General features: G+C 45.1%; 1 protein-coding gene, 1 long non-coding RNA gene and 1 pseudogene across 3 annotated transcripts in view; 2 read left to right on the forward strand and 1 right to left on the reverse strand.

Moving 5' to 3' along the window:
• The window catches only part of LOC120991176, a 42,311-nt gene extending 24,826 nt beyond the window's left edge, over window positions 1-17,485 (forward strand). For both annotated transcript variants that reach the window (XR_005776517.1, XR_005776518.1), the window contains exon 3: window positions 17,435-17,485. This is a non-coding gene — a long non-coding RNA (uncharacterized LOC120991176). The remainder of the gene's footprint in view (window positions 1-17,434) is intronic.
• LOC120991124 (zinc finger protein 585A-like) overlaps window positions 1-20,611 on the reverse strand; it is a 2,129,672-nt gene that overhangs the window by 46,559 nt on the left and 2,062,502 nt on the right. The gene's annotated exons all lie outside the window — the stretch shown is intronic.
• The window catches only part of LOC120991126, a 126,937-nt pseudogene continuing 125,950 nt past the window's right edge, over window positions 19,625-20,611 (forward strand).

A 20,611-nucleotide genomic window follows, 5' to 3' on the forward strand; every position in this document is an offset into this window, starting at 1 on the left:
ACTCTGTCATGTCTGTCACATGTGCTCAGTGTGAACCTGCTTTCATCTGTGAAGAGCACAGGGCGCCAGTGGCGAATCTTGGTGTTTTCTAGCAAATGCCAAACGTCCTGCACGATGTTGGGCTGTAAGCACAACCCCCACCTGTGGACTTCGGGCCCTCATATCACCCTCATGGAGTCTGTTTCTGAACGTTTGAGCAGACACATGCACATTTGTGGCCTGCTGGAGGTCATTTTGCAGGGCTCTGGCAGTGCTCCTCTTGTTCCTCCTTGCACAAAGGCGGAGGTAGCGGTCCTGCTGCTGGGTTGTTGCCCTCCTACGGCCTCCTCCACGTCTCCTGATGTACTGGCCTGTCTCCTGGTAGCGCCTCCATGCTCTGGACACTACGCTGACAGACACAGCAAACCTTCTTGCCACAGCTCGCATTGATGTGCCATCCTGGATAAGCTGCACTACCTGAGCCACTTGTGTGGGTTGTAGACTCCGTCTCATGCTACCACTAGAGTGAAAGCACCGCCAGCATTCAAAAGTGACCAAAACATCAGCCAGGAAGCATAGGAACTGAGAAGTGGTCTGTGGTCACCACCTGCAGAACCACTCCTTTATTGGGGGTGTCTTGCTAATTGCCTATAATTTTCACCTGTTGTCTATCCCATTTGCACAACAGAATGTGAAATTGATTGTCACTCAGTGTTGCTTCCTAAGTGGACAGTTTGATTTCACAGAAGTGTGATTGACTTGGAGTTACATTGTGTTGTTTAAGTGTTCCCTTTATTTTTTTGAGCAGTGTATATATATTTTATTTAAATAAAAGTTATACACACAAGGGTATCCCCAAGCATACTGACATCTCTTGGGGATACCTCCTTCATAGGCCCTCACTCCATGTATGGACACAGAACAGGGACTCTTAAAGGGAATCTCTCATCTAGTTTTACCCTATAGAGCTGCGGACATGCAGGGATAGATCTCCGCTAGCATGTCCGCAATATACCTGTCCCATAGCTCTGTGTGGTTTTATTTCGTTTAAAAAATGATTTTATAGATATGTAAATTATCCAAGTAAGGTGCCCAAGGCGCGGTTACTTACGGTTAAGGAGCCCAGCACCTACAGTGCCGTAATCTCGCGATGCGTGAGCTAGCGCATGCACAGTGCCGGCAAAGTGTTAGTTCCCTTTGCCGGCATCAGCCTCAGTGAATGAACTGCGCATGCGCTAGCTCGCGCATCGCGAGATTATGGCACTGTAACTTTGTGAGCAAGGAGGAGATTCCTGGATGCAGACGGTGCTGGGCTCCTTCACAGGGGGCGTGGATGGGCTCCTTAACCATAAGTAACCGCGCCTTGGGAGTCCGACACCCGGCACCCCCGCCGATCAGCTGGTTGAGGAGAAGGCGCGCTCAGTGCCAGCGCAGCCTTCCCTTCATAGTTTACCTGTTCACTGTCACAAAACATGGGTGAGAAGTGTAATTACAGCCGTCCCCTTCACTACTATGGGAAGACGCTGCAATATTCACTTGAATAGGAACGTGCCGTCCTATAGAAGTGAATGGCGACTCCATTCTTATAATTACACCGCTCACCGCTGCGATTTTGACGGCGAGCAGGTAAACAATGAAGAGAAGGCTGAGGATAGTCATCAATAAAAATAACAGTGTCTCTCTCCATCCACAGGAGAACACAATAGTGAAGAAGACATCGGGGGACTGTGTGACTCCCATCATCCATCTCCAGGAGTCAGGAGGGCGGAGCAGGACCCCTCACCCCATCACAGAGCCTCCCCCCCTGATACATGAGCAGAAGATCCTAGAGCTCACCCACAAGATGATGGAGCTGCTGGAGGGGTCTGGATGATGACGGTGTCATTGTGTTGTCAGGTTCCTATAAGGTGTCAGGATGTCACTGTCTATTTCTCCATGGAGGAGTGGGAGTATATAGAAGGACACAAGGATCTGTACAAGGAGGTCATGATGGAGGAGCACCAGCCTCTTATATCACAGGGTAAGAGCCGTCATGTGCAGTGTATACACGTGTGTGCAGTGACATGTAATGGAGGAGCACCAGCCTCTTATATCACAAGGTAAGAGCCGTCATGTGCAGTGTATACACGCGTGTGCAGTGACATGTAATAGAGGAGCACCAGCCTCTTATATCACAAGGTAAGAGCCGTCATGTGCAGTGTATACACGTGTGTGCAGTGACATATAATGGAGGAGCACCAGCCTCTTATATCACAAGGTAAGACCCGTCATGTGCAGTGTATACACGTGTGTGCAGTGACATGTAATGGAGGAGCACCAGCCTCTTATATCACAAGGTAAGAGCCGTCATGTGCAGTGTATACACGTCTGTGCAGTGACATGTAATGGAGGAGCACCAGCCTCTTATATCACAAGGTAAGAGCCGTCATGTGCAGTGTATACACGTGTGTGCGCTGACATGTAATGGAGGAGCACCAGCCTCTTATATCACAAGGTAAGAGCCGTCATGTGCAGTGTATACACGTGTGTGCAGTGACATGTAATGGAGGAGCACCAGCCTCTTATATCACAAGGTAAGAGCCGTCATGTGCAGTGTATACACGTCTGTGCAGTGACATGTAATGGAGGAGCACCAGCCTCTTATATCACAAGGTAAGACCCGTCATGTGCAGTGTATACACGTGTGTGCAGTGACATGTAATGGAGGAGCACCAGCCTCTTATATCACAAGGTAAGAGCCGTCATGTGCAGTGTATACACGTGTGTGCAGTGACATGTAATGGAGGAGCACCAGCCTCTTATATCACAAGGTAAGAGCCGTCATGTGCAGTGTATACACGTCTGTGCAGTGACATGTAATGGAGGAGCACCAGCCTCTTATATCACAAGGTAAGAGCCGTCATGTGCAGTGTATACATGTGTGTGCAGTGACATGTAATGGAGGAGCACCAGCCTCTTATATCACAGGGTAAGAGCCGTCATGTGCAGTGTATACACGTCTTTGCAGTGACATGTAATGGAGGAGCACCAGCCTCTTATATCACAAGGTAAGAGCCGTCATGTGCAGTGTATACATGTGTGTGCAGTGACATGTAATGGAGGAGCACCAGCCTCTTATATCACAAGGTAAGAGCCGTCATGTGCAGTGTATACACGTGTGTGCAGTGACATGTAATGGAGGAGCACCAGCCTCTTATATCACAAGGTAAGAGCCGTCATGTGCAGTGTATACACGTGTGTGCAGTGACATGTAATGGAGGAGCACCAGCCTCCTTTATCACAAGGTAAGACCCGTCATGTGCAGTGTATACACGTGTGTGCAGTGACATGTAATGGAGGAGCACCAGCCTCTTATATCACAAGGTAAGAGCCGTCATGTGCAGTGTATACATGTGTGTGCAGTGACATGTAATGGAGGAGCACCAGCCTCTTATATCACAGGGTAAGAGCCGTCATGTGCAGTGTATACACGTGTGTGCAGTGACATGTAATGGAGAAGCACCAGCCTCTTATATCACAGGGTAAGAGCCGTCATGTGCAGTGTGTACACGTGTGTGCAGTGACATGTAATGGAGGAGCACCAGCCTCTTATATCACAAGGTAAGAGCCGTCATGTGCAGTGTATACACGTGTGTGCAGTGATATGTAATGGAGGAGCACCAGCCTCTTATATCACAGGGTAAGAGCCGTCATGTGCAGTGTATACACGTCTGTGCAGTGACATGTAATGGAGGAGCACCAGCCTCTTATATCACAAGGTAAGAGCCGTCATGTGCAGTGTATACACGTGTGTGCAGTGACATGTAATGGAGGAGCACCAGCCTCTTATATCACAGGGTAAGAGCCGTCATCTGCAGTGTATACACGTGTGTGCGGTGACATGTAATGGAGGAGCACCAGCCTCTTATATCACAAGGTAAGACCCGTCATGTGCAGTGTATACACGTGTGTGCAGTGACATGTAATGGAGGAGCACCAGCCTCTTATATCACAAGGTAAGAGCCGTCATGTGCAGTGTGTACACGTGTGTGCAGTGACATGTAATGGAGGAGCACCAGCCTCTTATACCACAAGGTAAGAGCCGTCATGTGCAGTGTATACACGTGTGTGCAGTGACATGTAATGGAGGAGCACCAGCCTCTTATATCACAAGGTAAGAGCCGTCATGTGCAGTGTATACACGTGTGTGCAGTGACATGTAATGGAGGAGCACCAGCCTCTTATATCACAGGGTAAGACCCGTCATGTGCAGTGTATACACGTGTGTGCAGTGACATGTAATGGAGGAGCACCAGCCTCTTATATCACAGGGTAAGAGCCGTCATGTGCAGTGTGTACACATGTGTGCAGTGACATGTAATGGAGGAGAAGCATATTTTCTTAGTGATACCTTATGATATAGTTATTAACATTCCCCATATGTCCACCTTATGTTGCCATCATTTTGTAAATGTAAATTTATTTAATTTTTTAGTAGAAGAAGGTTTAGCATTTTCTAGAAAAATTCCAAAACACACTTTTTTTTTTAAGAACATTACAGTTCTGAAGTGACTTTGAGGGGCTTACATAAAAGACACCACCCAGAAATGACCGAATTTAAAAAACTTGTGACCGCCGGGACCGGAGAGTGCAGGAGCTGTGTGAGGTCTCTCAGAGACCTCGATCAGCCCTGCTCTGAGGCTGTACAGCGCAGAATTATGCTGTACAGCCTCTCTAGGGGTGCATTTCCACTGTAACTGGGGCTACTATGTCAGCCCCAGTTACAGGAGAAATCAACAGTGAAAAAAAAAAGAAAAAGTGAAGCAAATGTCCCCCAGAGGTCTTGTATGACCTTATGGGGGACGAAAAGTGTAAAATAAAATTAAAAAAAGACATATTAAAATAGACATATTTGGTATTGCCGCGTCCGTACAAACCAGCTCTATAAAAATATCACATGACCTAACCCCTCGGGTGAACACCGTAAAAAAAATAAAAAAATAAAAAAAAAATGTGTCAAAACAAGCAATTTTTGTCACCTTACATCACAAAAGGTGCAACACCAAGTGATCAAAAACGCGTATGTCCCACAAAATGGTACCAATAAAACCGTCACCTCATCCCGCAAAAAATGAGCCCCTACATAAGAAAATCTCTCAAAAAATAAAAAAAACTATAGCTCTCAGAACATGGACACATTAAAACATAATTTTTTTGTTTCAAAAATGCTATTATTGTGTAAAACTTTAATAAATGAGAAAAAGTATACATATTAGGTATCGCCACGTCCGTAACAATCTGCTCTATAAAAATGTCACTTGACTGAACCCCTCAGGTGAACGCTGTAAAAAATAAATAAATAGAAACTGCTAAAACAACCAATTTTTTGGTCACCTTGCCCCATAAAGTGTTATAATGAATGATCAAAAAATCATATGTACCCAAAAATAGTACTAATAAAACTGGGCACCTTATCCCCAAAATGGGGTCACTTCTTGGGAGTTTCTACTGTAAGGGTGCATCAGGGGGCTTCAAATGGGACATGGCATCTAAAAACCATGTGGCGCTCCTTTTCTTCTGCGCCCTGCCGTGTGCCCATACAGCAGTTTATGACCACATGTGGGGTGTTTCTGTAAACCGGAGAATCTGGGTAATAAATATTGAGTTTTGTTTGGCTGTTAACCATCGATGTGTTAAAGAAAAAATTGGATTAAAATGGAAAATCTGCCAAAAAAGTGAATTTTTTTTAATTTGATCTCCATTTTCCTTTAATTCTTGTGGAACGCATAAAGGGTTAACAAAGTTTGTAAAATCGGTTTTGAATACCTTGAGGGGTGTAGTTTCTACAATGGGGTCATTTATGGGGGTATCCACTATGTAGGCCCCACAAAGTGACTTCAGACCTGAACTGGTCCTTAAAAAGTGGGTTTTGGCAATTTTCTTAAAAATTTGAAGAATTGCTTCTAAACTTCTAAGCCACGGGTGTCAAACACAAGGCCCGCGGGCCGAATCCGTCCCGCCAGACCTCGTCATGTGGCCCGCGCAGCGAGCGAGCTGGCAGCGGCGGCTGGGCACAGGGAGATGAGCGCTTCCATTGTGGAAGCGCTCATCTCCAGTCATCTGTATCGCCGTCCTCAGGACAGCGATACAGATGCCTGCCTGTGCTGCGGTAGGGGAGGGAGAGGCTTGTCCCTTTCCCTTCCTCTGATAGGCTGCCGGCCTAGTGCCTGCAGCCTATCAGAGGCCGGCGCAGGCGGCGCGATGATGTCATCGCGCTGCCTGAGCCATACAGCGTGGGACACAGGCCAGAAGAGGCCTGCATCGCATCACTGACATGGAGGTAAGTATGTGTTTTTTTTAATTATTTTTATTATGTACAATACTTTTACTGGCGGGGGCTGTTATTACTGGCAAAGGGGGGGCTGTTTGTTATTACTGGCAAAGGGGGGGGCTGTTATTACTGGCAAAGGGGGGGCTGTTATTACTGGCAAAGGGGGGGCTGTTATTACTGGCGGGGGCTGTTATTACTGGCAAAGGGGGGGCTGTTATTACTGGCGGGGGCTGTTATTACTGGCACAGAGGGGCTCTTATTACTGGGGGCTGTTATTACTGGCACAGAGGGGCTCTTATTACTGGCACAGAGGGGCCCTTATTACTGGGGGCTGTTATTACTGGGGGCTGTTATTACTGGGGGCTGCTATTACTGGCATAGGGGGCTATTATTACTGGCACGGGGGGGGGCTGTTAATACTGGCACATGATTGGGGGCACTATAGGGGCATCTACTGAGGCCACAAAGAAGGGGTATTTTATATGGGCTCTCTGTACAGTACAATTTTATACCGGGACACATGGTGGGTACTATGGGGAAGGTGGGAGAGGAACACTATGGGGTCATCTACGGGGGACACTAAGAAGGGGTATTTTATACTTGCAAATTATGGGGGACACTGAGGGCATCTACTGGAGCATTTTATACTGGTACATTATGGGGGGCACTAGGAGGAAGGAGGGTGTGAAGCACTATGGGGTCATTTACTAGGGGCACTATATGGGGGTATTTTATACTGGCACATTATGGGGGAACTATGAGGACATTAGCTTAAATGGGGGCATTACAAGGGGGTATTTTTTGCACTGTCACATTATAAGGAGAATTATTTCTACTAGGGGGGGGGCATTATGGTGGGCTTTATTACTCCCCCATGGTATGACCCCCTAGTAGCAGCACCAGCCTCTCCCTGCTCTGCTATCCCTCTGCCCCTTATTCAAATACTTATTATGAAATCTTTCTCATTAGGATAAAACACAACATCAGCTCCGCCGAGCCCCCGGCCAAAGTGTGGAAGTGGCGTCCGAGATCCCCAAGGGGCCAAGCCAAGTAACTGTAAGTTTTCCGGCCCTTTGAGGGTGACTAAACTGCTGATGCGGCCCCCGATGAATTTGAGTTTGACACCCCTGTTCTAAGCCTTCTAACGTCCTAAAAAAAAAAATATGACATTTCCAAAATGATGCCAACATAAAGTAGACATATGGGGAATGTTAAGTAATAAATATTTTATAAGGTATCACTTTCTGTTTTAAAAGCAGAGAAATTTAAATTTAGAAAATTGCGAATTTTTCAAATTTTTGGGTAAATTTAGGATTTTTTCATAAATAAAAGGTGAAATATTTTGACTCAAATTTATGACTATCATGAAGTACAATGTGTCACGAGAAAACAATCTCTGAATGACTTGGATAAATAAAGGCGTTCCAAAGTTATTACCACATAAAGTGAGATATGTCAGTTTTGCAAAATTAGGCCTGGTCAGGAAGGGGGCAAATGGCCCAGATGGCAAGTGGTTAATAGTCCTGTAAGCGGACTATGATAGGCGATCCCTGTAGTGTAATGTATTTCGATGTCGGTGCTATAATAACATTCACCAGCAGGCTGCGCCAGAGAGGCACAGCCTGCTGAGACACTCTAGAACAGGGATCAGCAACCGGCACTCCAGCTTCTATGAAACTACAACTCCCAGCATGCTAACATGTATGGCTGTTCTTCTAACTCCCGTGGAAGTGAATGGAGCATTCTGGGAGTTGTAGTTTTAGCACACCTGGAGTTCCGGAAGTTGCTTGCTGATCCCTGATCTAGAGGCAGGCCTGGGGCCTTCACTAGGCTCTGGCCTACCTGCAACATCCGCCCTCATTGATGCGCCAGCATCGCCTCCTCCGCACTCAGCAATGTGATCCCACTCTGCATCCCTGCGCTCCTTTAGCTGGTTTACCTTCTTCTCCACTGTGGGACGAGTCGCCCATGTCTCCACCTCTCTACTTCCTGCCGCCCTTTGTCGTTTCCTGGTGCACTACACGTACCTTACAGATGCTTCATTCTCCCTGGTGCCTGATTCTTTCTTCCTGCTTCATCCTTGGCAAATAGACAGGTGTGGAGTCCGGTTGTTACCTTTTGTGACCACCATGATGGGGATCTTTTCACTTTGATGTGCATTTCTGGAAGGAACTACATAGTTCTTGAAAAGAGCTGAAAGTTTCTGTGTAAGAGAGAGAGAGAGAGAGAGATCAACATGTAATGGGACAGTTTAAAGTATACAGTAATCTATGCAAAATACTGTGGTTAATGTGTGTAGTTTTAATATAATAAATATAATACTAGAGGTGCAGTGCATACTGACACCAAGTTTATGTAAATCATAGTGTACAGACTATAGAATTCTAGTGACTAATGGCACCGTTCACAGTATATGGTAATCATTGAGCAGTCAAAAAAAAAATCTATTTGTATTATTTTAAATGTCATGCAAAAACTGTAGTATATACTGACACCAAATGTGTCTGAATTGTAGTATATACAATGGTAATATGTAATGCTAAAGTTTAAAGTATATAGTAATCTGTATAATACTGTGGTTGGTGAGTGTTATTTCAAATATAATGAATATAATACTAGAGGTGCAGTGTACACTGGCACCAAGTGTAGAATTGTAGTGAATACCAGGACACATGCGTTAAGCGGTTCGGTTTAAACGTACATTTATTAAAAACAACAAATCCGATTTGACTCCAGAAATACATTGCACACCTCTCAGCTCCACAAGCAGTTTGGACAGAGTTTATATGTTAAGCTGTTGGGGCTGCTTTAATCACAGAATTCTGCCCTCCGTTTCTATGGGTTTTTGCTGTATTTATTGAGGAAAACTGCAGAAAGCTAAAAAAATAATAATAACTATATAAGAATATAAGGAATAACAGTTTAGGGTATACAGTATTGTTTCATCCTATAAGACGCACCGAGGTGTTAGAGGAGGAGAATAAGAAAATAATATTTTTCAGATAAGACTACCAATGTCAATCAGACCTCAGCTCAGAGCCCCAATCAGACCCCCAATATTAATAAGACTTCCAATCTGACCTCAGATCAGACCCCCAATGTAAATAAGACCCCCCCATTCAGACCTCAGCTCAGACCCCCAATGTAAATAAGATCCCCTCCCCCCCACTCAGACATCAGATCAGACCCACAGTGTGAATGACCCCTCAGTTCAGACCCCCATGCTCAGAGCAAAAAACTAATAAAATATCTACTTACCTCCCCTGCTCCGGACACCGCCGCCACTCCTAGGATCCAGCTCTCTTCTTCTTTCTGCTGCACGTTGTGCTGTGACCTGATGTGCACAGCGTGAAGTCACAGAGCACAGATGTCCTCATGCTCTGCGCAGTCACAGCATAACGAGCGGTCGAGGACCAGGAAGCGGTGAACAGTGAGCCCAGGGAGCGCTGCATTCTCTGCTTCCCGTCCTCCTGTACTTATGGGCACTTCCACAATGGAAGCAGAAAGGAAGAGCTGCTGAGGGGGATACAGCAGATGACGATCTTCCTTTAGTCTCTGCTTGTAGTTTCCAGCTGCACAGGAAAGGGAGAAATGGACCTGTTGGGGAAGACCTAAGTATAAGGACAGAATAGTTAGTCCTATCTAAATCACATGATGCATTAACAGAAAATGAAGATGTAAATTTCTGTATAAACTAAGCATCTAAAAATGTAACTTTATTAGTATAGAAGGTTTAAGATCTATTTGAAATTCAAGTCTGCAAAAAAAAAAAATCCATACGAGTGGTTCTTTAAACTTTATTCCTTTTTAATTTTTATTCCTTTTTAAAACCAGCAATACGAGCCTTCTCCTGAATGATCCACCAAGGATGGACAGGAAGGAGATCAGCAGAAGAATATTAGACCTCACCTTGGAGATCATCTCCCTGCTGAGCGGAGAGGTAAACTTTTCTAGATTTCTCTCCTCTTTATTGTATTCTGTAACAAGTCAGACATCGGGAAGGAGAATCCATCATAGGAAGTGATAGGAAGAGTCCAGGGTCCTGGAGAACGGCCTCCAGACCTTCCAAGTGATGGAGAACCTGAAGATCAGCCCCCAGTATGGTGAGTGATGTATCATGTGACCAGTGACCAATAGTCATGTTGTAGGAGCCATGAAAAGGTAAGTAGGCACGTTGTACCCAGGAAGAAGAGGCCGGAGGAAAGCACATGGCCCCTGAAGGGTTTATTCTCTAAGGCTGGGTTCAGACCTGAGCGTTTTAGATATGCGCGTTTGACGCGCGTTTTTGTCGCGCGTTTTAGGCACGTTTTTTTTTAGCGTTTTTGGCCATAGCCAACGCGCGTTTTACGTGAGTTTGTATGATGGACAGCAGTGTTGTCCTATGAAAATACAGCCCTGTCTATATATGAAAGGTAAATGCAAATGTGATCGCACACTACATCCAGCACTCTGCCCTCCATGCTGGATGAGACATTGGTTTATATTTTGGCCAAAGCATAGTAAGCCACTCACCGCGTCAAGGTCGTCTCATGAGTGGTCCCTAACTCTTGTTCCTACCTGTTCATGGGCCATGACAGCCACATAAAATCCAGGGAATGCAGGTCAGCATGCAAGCCAAGTACACTTTGCTTGTAACCCCGTCCGGTGCCATTACAGCTTTCATCGGATCCAGGGATGCAAGTACCAACATGCATGCTGAACCCACCATATACTTCTCCTGGAGCCAGATGGCTAATGGTAGGTTCTATACAAGCAGACTCAGTTTTTTACTGACTCTCTAGCATGGAGGGCAGAGTGCTGGATGTAGTGTGCGATCACATTTGCATTTTCCGTTTATATATGTATTTCGCCATAGTGTTCTGCACCTGCAGGCAGGTTGTGCTGACCCAACCCCTTATTTTTTTCTTTGTAGTATATATTGGAGGCGTGGCGATCTCCTTGGAGTCATTGCACACCTGACCAGTTAATCTGTCCTTGAGGCTGGTTTTAAAGTCAGTATAAAACTGAGTCTGCTTGTATAGAACCTACCATTAGCCATCTGGCTCCAGGAGAAGTATATGGTGGGTTCAGCATGCATGTTGGTACTTGCATCCCTGGATCCGATGAAAGCTGTAATGGCACCGGACGGGGTTACAAGCAAAGTGTACTTGGCTTGCATGCTGACCTGCATTCCCTGGATTTTATGTGGCTGTCATGGCCCATGAACAGGTAGGAACAAGAGTTAGGGACCACTCATGAGACGACCTTGACGCGGTGAGTGGCTTACTATGCTTTGGCCAAAATATAAACCAATGTCTCATCCAGCATGGAGGGCAGAGTGCTGGATGTAGTGTGCGATCACATTTGCATTTTCCGTTTGTATATGTATTTCGCCATAGTGATCTGCACCTACAGGCAGGTTGTGCTGACCCAACCCCTTATTTTTTTCTTTGTAGTATATATGAAAGGTGTCTAATGATAGAGATATGCAGGTGGCCAATTTCATGGGTTTTGGGAGAGTGGATTGTTTGCAGTCATGGAATTTTCCAGAAGGCGACCAATTGCGGCAATTGTTGCAGCAATCCATCTCGGACGTTTGCGGCGAAGGAGAGAGAGCAGGCGACGCTTCTGGGTCCATCCTGTCATTGCCAATCGAACTGAAAGGGGACAGTTTTGGCCACTGTACGTGGGCCTCCGGGCCCATGAAGACAAATTTTTTTCATACACGCGGATGTCCATCACCAGGTTTGTACATATACAATAGTTATAGTAGTGTTGTTGCAATTGTGAAGGTACCAGTTGTAGTATTTTGTGAATGTTAACCCTCGCCATTTGGGTTTGGAACAGCTTTGATGAGCTCCTGGGGTTGTTGGGCACCCATTTAGAACGTGAGGACACCTTCATGCGGGACAGTATACCACCCGCGGAAAGACCGATTATTACTTTGCGGTAAGTAGACTCTAATAGTGGCCTTATAAAGGCATTTGCATTGTGTGGTGACTGGATATTAGTGTGGCCTTTGTTATTTTCCACGGTTGGTTGTGACGTTTGATTGTTTTAGCGGGGGTGGATTTGATGTGTATGCTTTTGAAATTTGACATATACAGTGGCGGAAATAATTATTTGACCCCTCACTGATTTTGTAAGTTTGTCCAATGACAAAGAAATGAAAAGTCTCAGAACAGTATCATTTCAATGGTAGGTTTATTGTAACAGTGGCAGATAGCACATCAAAAGGAAAATCGAAAAAATAACTTTAAATAAAAGATAGCAACTGATTTGCATTTCATTGAGTGAAATAAGTATTTGAACCCCTACCAACCATTAAGAGTTCTGGCTCCCACAGAGTGGTTAGACACTTCTACTCAATTAGTCACCCTCATTAAGGACACCTGTCTTAACTAGTCACCTGTATAAAAGACACCTGTCCACAGAATCAATCAATCAAGCAGACTCCAAACTCTCCAACATGGGAAAGACCAAAGAGCTGTCCAAGGATGTCAGAGACAAAATTGTAGACCTGCACAAGGCTGGAATGGGCTACAAAACCATTAGCAAGAAGCTGGGAGAGAAGGTGACAACTGTTGGTGCGATTGTTCGAAAATGGAAGGAGCACAAAATGACCATCAATCGACCTCGCTCTGGGGCTCCACGCAAGATCTCACCTCGTGGGGTGTCAATGGTTCTGAGAAAGGTGAAAAAGCATCCTAGAACTACACGGGAGGAGTTAGTTAATGACCTCAAATTAGCAGGGACCACAGTCACCAAGAAAACCCTTGGAAACACATTACACCGCAATGGATTAAAATCCTGCAGGGCTCGCAAGGTCCCCCTGCTCAGGAAGGCACATGTGCAGGCCCGTCTGAAGTTTGCCAATGAACACCTGAATGATTCAGAGAGTGACTGGGAGAAGGTGCTGTGGTCTGATGAGACCAAAATAGAGCTCTTTGGCATTAACTCAACTCGCTGTGTTTGGAGGAAGAAAAATGCTGCCTATGACCCCCAAAACACCGTCCCCACCGTCAAGCATGGGGGTGGAAACATTTTGCTTTGGGGGTGTTTTTCTGCTAAGGGCACAGGACAACTTATTCGCATAAACGGGAAAATGGACGGAGCCATGTATCGTGAAATCCTGAGCGACAACCTCCTTCCCTCTGCCAGGAAACTGAAAATGGGTCGTGGATGGGTGTTCCAGCACGACAATGACCCAAAACATACAGCAAAGGCAACAAAGGAGTGGCTCAAGAAGAAGCACATTAAGGTCATGGAGTGGCCTAGTCAGTCTCCGGACCTTAATCCAATCGAAAACCTATGGAGGGAGCTCAAGCTCAGAGTTGCACAGAGACAGCCTCGAAACCTTAGGGATTTAGAGATGATCTGCAAAGAGGAGTGGACCAACATTCCTCCTAAAATGTGCGCAAACTTGGTCATCAATTACAAGAAACGTTTGACCTCTGTGCTTGCAAACAAGGGTTTTTCCACCAAGTATTAAGTCTTTTTTTGTTAGAGGGTTCAAATACTTATTTCACTCAATGAAATGCAAATCAGTTGCTATCTTTTATTTAAAGTTATTTTTTCGATTTTCCTTTTGATGTGCTATCTGCCACTGTTACAATAAACCTACCATTGAAATGATACTGTTCTGAGACTTTTCATTTCTTTGTCATTGGACAAACTTACAAAATCAGTGAGGGGTCAAATAATTATTTCCGCCACTGTAGATACCATACTTACATAGTTTACGCACATTTTCCCATACGGACCCACTCCCTTCCAAATAAGAGTCACACAAACTTAGCAAATGTTTTTAATTTGGGGAAAAGGTACCGAACATGTTCCAGTTCCTCCAAAAATGCACATAGTGTGTTTTAACAGAAACAACATAACTTTTTGTCATTCCAACGTAAAATTAGTCGGCCAATTTAAAAAAAAAACAATCAATGCACAACACCCCGGACACACAAAATAATGTCCCTAAATATTTACAGATTGTGGTAGTGCGGCAAGCTGAAATGTGGCTCAGGATCCCGCATGGCCTCTCTCAGTCCACCCGATTGCTGGCCAGATTGCATTGGAGCGGTGGTGGAGGGGTTGTTGCCCATGCTGGTGGAGGGATAGGTGTATGAGGAGTGGGGTTGTGTGTGCCATGTGTCGTGAGGGTGTGGTATGTTAGTTTGGGGGTATGTTTGTGATGTGTATGTGTGAGTGGGTGGTGGATGTTGTGGTGGATGTTGTGGTGCATTGCTGGCCTGTGTGATTTCAGAACATGGGATGAAGCTGTCTAGCACCCTTGTTAATGTGTCCCTTGCTTCGGTGATTCGATTTCTGGGCACTTGCTGCATTTTTTCCTCCAAACTCAAGAGGAAAAGCCCATCACACGAGAGTTTGGGGGCAGGATGGGCAAGCGCATCCAGGCATGCTATTAGCCGGTCCTCATGGCGTGATGGCCTTCTCCGTTTTGGTCGGTGAACCCTAATGTTTGCGGGTTCCACGACAGGTGGTGCAGGCTGTGTGGGGGTTTGGAATGTAGGGGTGGGATCGGGTGGAGGAGGACTTAGTGGCCCCGTTGACGCACAGGCCTCACTGTCTCGGTTGACCTCCCCCTCTTCCTCCTCCTGCTGTTGAGGTTGGGACCAGCTACTATCGGTGCTGTGAAAATGAAAATATACATAAGTATGTGCAAGATTTGAAAGTGAATGCATGTCATACCACACCCTCTCCTGCATGTGTATGCACTGGACTCACCTACGCATTTCAGTGCATGGGATGAGAAAGGCCATTTGCTCGGCATGCACATAACTCGACCGTGCCCCTGGCGAAGCTCCGCTCCTCTGCTCCCTCTCCTTACGCCGATGTCGAACAAAAGCATCTTTCAGGCTCTTCCACTTGCTTTTCAAAACGTTGACTATATTAAAAAAAAAGCATCATCCATTATTTAAAATCCAGTTTTTCAATCTTTTTTTGCAGCTATCTAGCTACTGGCCACTCGTTGATCAGTCTTCACTACACCTTCCTGATCGGGAAATCCACAGCCAGTGTAATCGTGAAGGAAACCTGCATCGTCATTTGGCATGTCCTACATGCTGCTGTCATGGGCCAACCAAACAAGGAGGAGTGGCTGAAAATTTCGGATACTTTTCAGCTAACATGCAATTTCCCAAACTGTGTAGGAGCAATTGACGGCAAACACATCCGCGTTGTGAAGCCAATGAGGAGTGGCAGTCAGTTCTTTAATTATAAAAAATACTTTTCTGTAGTTCTTTTTGCAGTATGTGATGCTAACTATTGTTTCCGTTACATCGATGTGGGTTCCTATGGCAGCAGCTCTGACTCTGCTGTTTTTGGGCATTCAGACTTTGGCCAAATGCTCATTAATAATTCCCTTGACCTTCCCGGGAACACCACACTGCCTGGCACCACTTATCCGTCTATGCCATTTGTTTTTGTAGGGGACGAGGCATTTGCTCTAGGTGAGCATCTTATGAGGCCATACTCCAGCCGTGGTCTCTCCATTGCGCGCCGTGTTTTTAATTATCGTCTGACAAGAGCACGCAGGGTGGTGGAATGTGCATTCGGCATATTATCCAACAAATGGCGAGTTCTGCACTCACCCATACATCTGAAATTGGAGACCGCCATCTCGGCTGTGAAGGCAGCATGTGCTCTTCACAATTTTGTCAGACAAAGGGATGGCTTCAATTTTGAGGATTCTTTGAGCAATTCCATGGAGAGTACTATTCGCAGCGGTGTTCGTGGGACCACACATGGTGCCGCTATTCGGGACCACTTCACTGCATATTTCATGTCACCACAGGGGGAGTTACCTTGGCAAATGCAAGCCATATAATGTTCAAATATTTTGTTTTTTCCCCCAGCAAAGATTGGTTCGTTATCTGTTAATATTCCATTTTATTTTATTGGATTAGTGTAATGGCTGCATTAAAAAATTTGAAGAGTGAATGTGTGCAATGCCCTTTTTTCACCTATATAGTGGCCCTTGTAGAAGCACCAATAGTGCCCACCAATACTCCTACATTAACAAGGGAAAACAATGTGGGCGGAATTAGGGGTCCCATTTATGGGCCCAATACTCGTCCATTAACAAGGGAAAACAATGTGGGCGGAATTAGGGGTCCCATTTATGTGGCCAATACTGGGACTGAACACATACACTCACCTATAATGTGCCAGTGCTGCAATAGCCCACAAGCACAATAATGTTTAACCGTCGACAATATCCATATCAACTTTATACCACCAATCCGACCCACAAATGTAGGCCACAATTTGAATTTTGAATACATTTCCAGATTGGAACAGCGCCATCTGGCGAAACACAGTGGAACAAGTGCAAATTGAGCATACTGCCCCACTACATTGTGCCAGAATGTGGGTGACGGGAAACATTGACTGCCCATATACTAGAACAGGGAGGGTGAAGCTGCAGCCCTCCAGCTGTAGCAAAACTACAACTCCATGCATGCCAGGACAGGCTACAGCAAGTAAAATACAGCACAGCATATTGGGAGTTGTAGTTAGACAACAGCTGGAGGGCCGCAGGTAGAGCTGGCCTGGACTATTACATATAGTTTTTACACCAGTGCACACAAGGAGCTCCTTTTTACACTCAGAACACACATGTCAATACCTTGGCCTTCTTTCCCTGTTTTGGATAAGCTCATCCACTGTGGCCAGATGGTACGGCCAATGTCCTCCCATGCCTGTTTCCTGATTATCCTATTTTTGAAATTGGCATCCTGGATGTCATACAGGCAGCGTTTGGAACGCACAAGCCTGATCAGAGTCTCACTATCACAGCCTGCTTCCTCCATGTTGCTCAGGCTGCACATTAGCCGCTCACTAGGGGTGTGTCCTTTTATGGCCTGTTGCCATGTGCCAAACGCACGTTCGTACGCGCGTTTTGATGGTCACAAACGCTCAAAATAGCATATATGCGCGTTCCTATGCTATCCTATGGCCGCAAACGCGCGACAAAACGCCCCAAAGAAGCTCAAGAACTTGTTTGAGCATAGGGCGTTTTACAGCGCTGTAAAACGCTCAAGTGAGAACCAGGGCCATAGGGAAGCATTGGTTTTCATGTGTTGAGCGTTTTACAGCGCAAAGCTCAAGTGTGAACCCAGCCTAAGTGTCTCTCTCCATCCACAGGAGTACACAATAGTGAAGAAGACATCGGGGGACTGTGTGACTCCCATCATCCATCTCCAGGAGTCAGGAGGGCGGAGCAGGACCCCTCCCCCCATCACAGAGCCTCCCCCTCACCCCCTGATACATGAGCAGAAGATCCTAGAGCTCACCCACAAGATGATGGAGCTGCTGACTGGAGAGGTGACACTGCTGGGAATGCTGGGAAATTCTCCAGTAACAGCACTGGAGGGGTCTGGGTGATGACGGTGTCATTGTGTTGTCAGGTCCCTGTAAGGTGTCAGGATGTCACTGTCTATTTCTCCATGGAGGAGTGGGAGTATATAGAAGGACACAAGGATCTGTACAAGGAGGCCATGATGGAGGAGCACCAGCCTCTTATATCACAAGGTAAGAGCCGTCATGTGCAGTGTGTACACGTGTGTGCAGTGACATGTAATGGAGGAGCACCAGCCTCTTATATCACAGGGTAAGAGCCGTCATGTGCAGTGTATACATGTGTGTGCAGTGACATGTAATGGAGGAGCACCAGCCTCTTATATCACAAGGTAAGAGCCGTCATGTGCAGTGTATACACGTGTGTGCAGTCACATGTAATGGAGGAGCACCAGCCTCTTATATCACAAGGTAAGAGCCGTCATGTGCAGTGTATACACGTGTGTGCAGTGACATGTAATGGAGGAGCACCAGCCTCTTATATCACAGGGTAAGAGCCGTCATGTGCAGTGTATACATGTGTGTGCAGTGACATGTAATGGAGGAGCACCAGCCTCTTATATCACAAGGTAAGACCCCGTCATGTGCAGTGTATACACGTGTGTGCAGTGACATGTAATGGAGGAGCACCAGCCTCTTATATCACAGGGTAAGAGCCGTCATGTGCAGTGTATACACGTGTGTGCAGTGACATGTAATGGAGGAGCACCAGCCTCTTATATCACAGGGTAAGAGCAGTCATGTGCAGTGTATACACGTGTGTGCAGTGACATGTAATGGAGGAGCACCAGCCTCTTATATCACAAGGTAAGAGCCGTCATGTGCAGTGTATACACATGTGTGCAGTGACAGGTAATGGAGGAGCACCAGCCTCTTATATCACAGGGTAAGAGCCGTCATGTGCAGTGTGTACATGTGTGTGCAGTGACATGTAATGGAGGAGCACCAGCCTCTTATATCACAAGGTAAGAGCCGTCATGTGCATGTGCAGTGTATACACGTGTGTGCGGTGACATGAAATGGAGGAGCACCAGCCTCTTATATCACAGGGTAAGAGCCGTCATGTGCAGTGTCTACACGTGTGTGCGGTGACATGTAATGGAGGAGCACCAGCCTCTTATATCACAGGGTAAGAGCCGTCATGTGCAGTGTCTACACGTGTGTGCGGTGACATGTAATGGAGGAGCACCACAGGTTAGACTCTTTACCCATGACGTTAAGTCCCTGAATTTTCCTTGTAAGTCAGACATATTGATGGGCTTCATTCACCTGAAGGATCTCCGCCAGTGACCTACATGTACTGTCATTGTGCATTGAGGCTTTGCAAAGATGTATGGATTATAATTTTTTTTTTTCATAATGGTTAAAAGGGTTTTGCAGTGTGAGATATCAGCAGCAGAGGAGGAGGTACATTAAAAAGAGCTTGTCAGGTAATCCATAGGTGGGCATTATAGTATAGATTTTACTAGTAAAAACACCATGTCCATCAGGTCTAACAGATTGATTTAATAATGAATGCAGTTTGTGATGAGGAATGTCGTGATAGATCCTATTACATTAACTTATTGTATTAGTGTGATGCCCACTTGGCATAGAAATGTCAAATATGTTATCAAAAGACAGGCTTGTTGGGTTTTTCACGATTTTTAGCTAGATTTGGGTAATAAAATTAGATGTAGACCAGAATCCTGAACTTTGTGTTATAGAAAACTTTAAATGGCTGGAATCACACATTCAGTTTTGGTGCTGCTTTTTCAACCAAAGCCAGAAGTGTCTTGAAAATACATAACTTACTATATACCTCTAGTTCCTGCTGGATACAATTCCAGCCTAATAGGAAATCTATAAATTTGTCTACTCTAGATTATTAAAAATGACACAATTTTTTTTTTTATTTTAGCAGAAAATCCAAGTACAAATTCTGAAGGAAATTTTTTGTCACTAAATTATAAAGTAGAAGATGAAGATATACAGCGCTCTTCAGGAGAAAATATTAATGTACATCCAGGACTTCACAGTACATATAATCTTCCTAATCATGAGGAACCTTCTCTTGACCAGAAAGAGGGTGAAATGTTTCACTGTGGTAAAGAGTTCACAAAAAGATCAAGTCTTTCTACATATAGAAGAATTTGCACCGGGGAGAAGCCATACTCCTGTTCAGAATGTGGGGAGTGCTTTACAGATAAAACACATCTTGTTAGACATAAAAAAAAGCCACATAGGAGAGATGTTTAAGTGTTCAGAATGTGGGAAATGTTTTACAAATAAATCAAATCTAGTTATACATGAGAGAAATCACACAGGAGATAAGCCATATTCATGTTCAGAATGTGGGAAATGTTTTACACAAAAATCAGGTCTTGTTAGCCATAAGAGAAGTCACACAGGAGAGAAGCCATATTCGTGTTCAGAATGTGGGAAATGTTTTACACAAAGATCAGGTCTTGTTAGCCATAAGAGAAGTCACACAGGAGAGAAGCCATATTCGTGTTCAGAATGAGGGAAATGTTTTACACAAAAATCAGATCTTGTTGGGCATGAGAGAAGTCACACAGGAGAGAAGCCATTTTCGTGTTCAGAATGTGGGAAAGTTTTTAAAATCAAATCAAATCTTGTTATACATGAGAGAATTCACACAGGAGAGAAACCATTTTCATGTTCAGAATGTGGGAAATGTTTTACACAAAGATCAGGTCTTGTTAGCCATAAGAGAAGTCACACAGGAGAGAAGCCGTATTTGTGTTCAGAATGTGGGAAATGTTTTACACAAAAAACAGATCTTGTCACACATCAGAGAAGTCACGCAGGAGCAAATTTCTGAAATCAGCAGATTCCATTTGGGTACAAATACATTCAAACCAAAGTGACAGTGCTCAGATTGCCCTAATAAATTCTGAAGTCTTGTAGGGCTTTAACGTCAAGGCAGCATTGGCAATCTTAAAGTGGCAGTGAAATATATAG

The sequence above is a fragment of the Bufo bufo genome, chromosome 2, assembly GCF_905171765.1.
Source record: "Bufo bufo chromosome 2, aBufBuf1.1, whole genome shotgun sequence".
Lineage (NCBI taxonomy): Eukaryota > Metazoa > Chordata > Amphibia > Anura > Bufonidae > Bufo > Bufo bufo.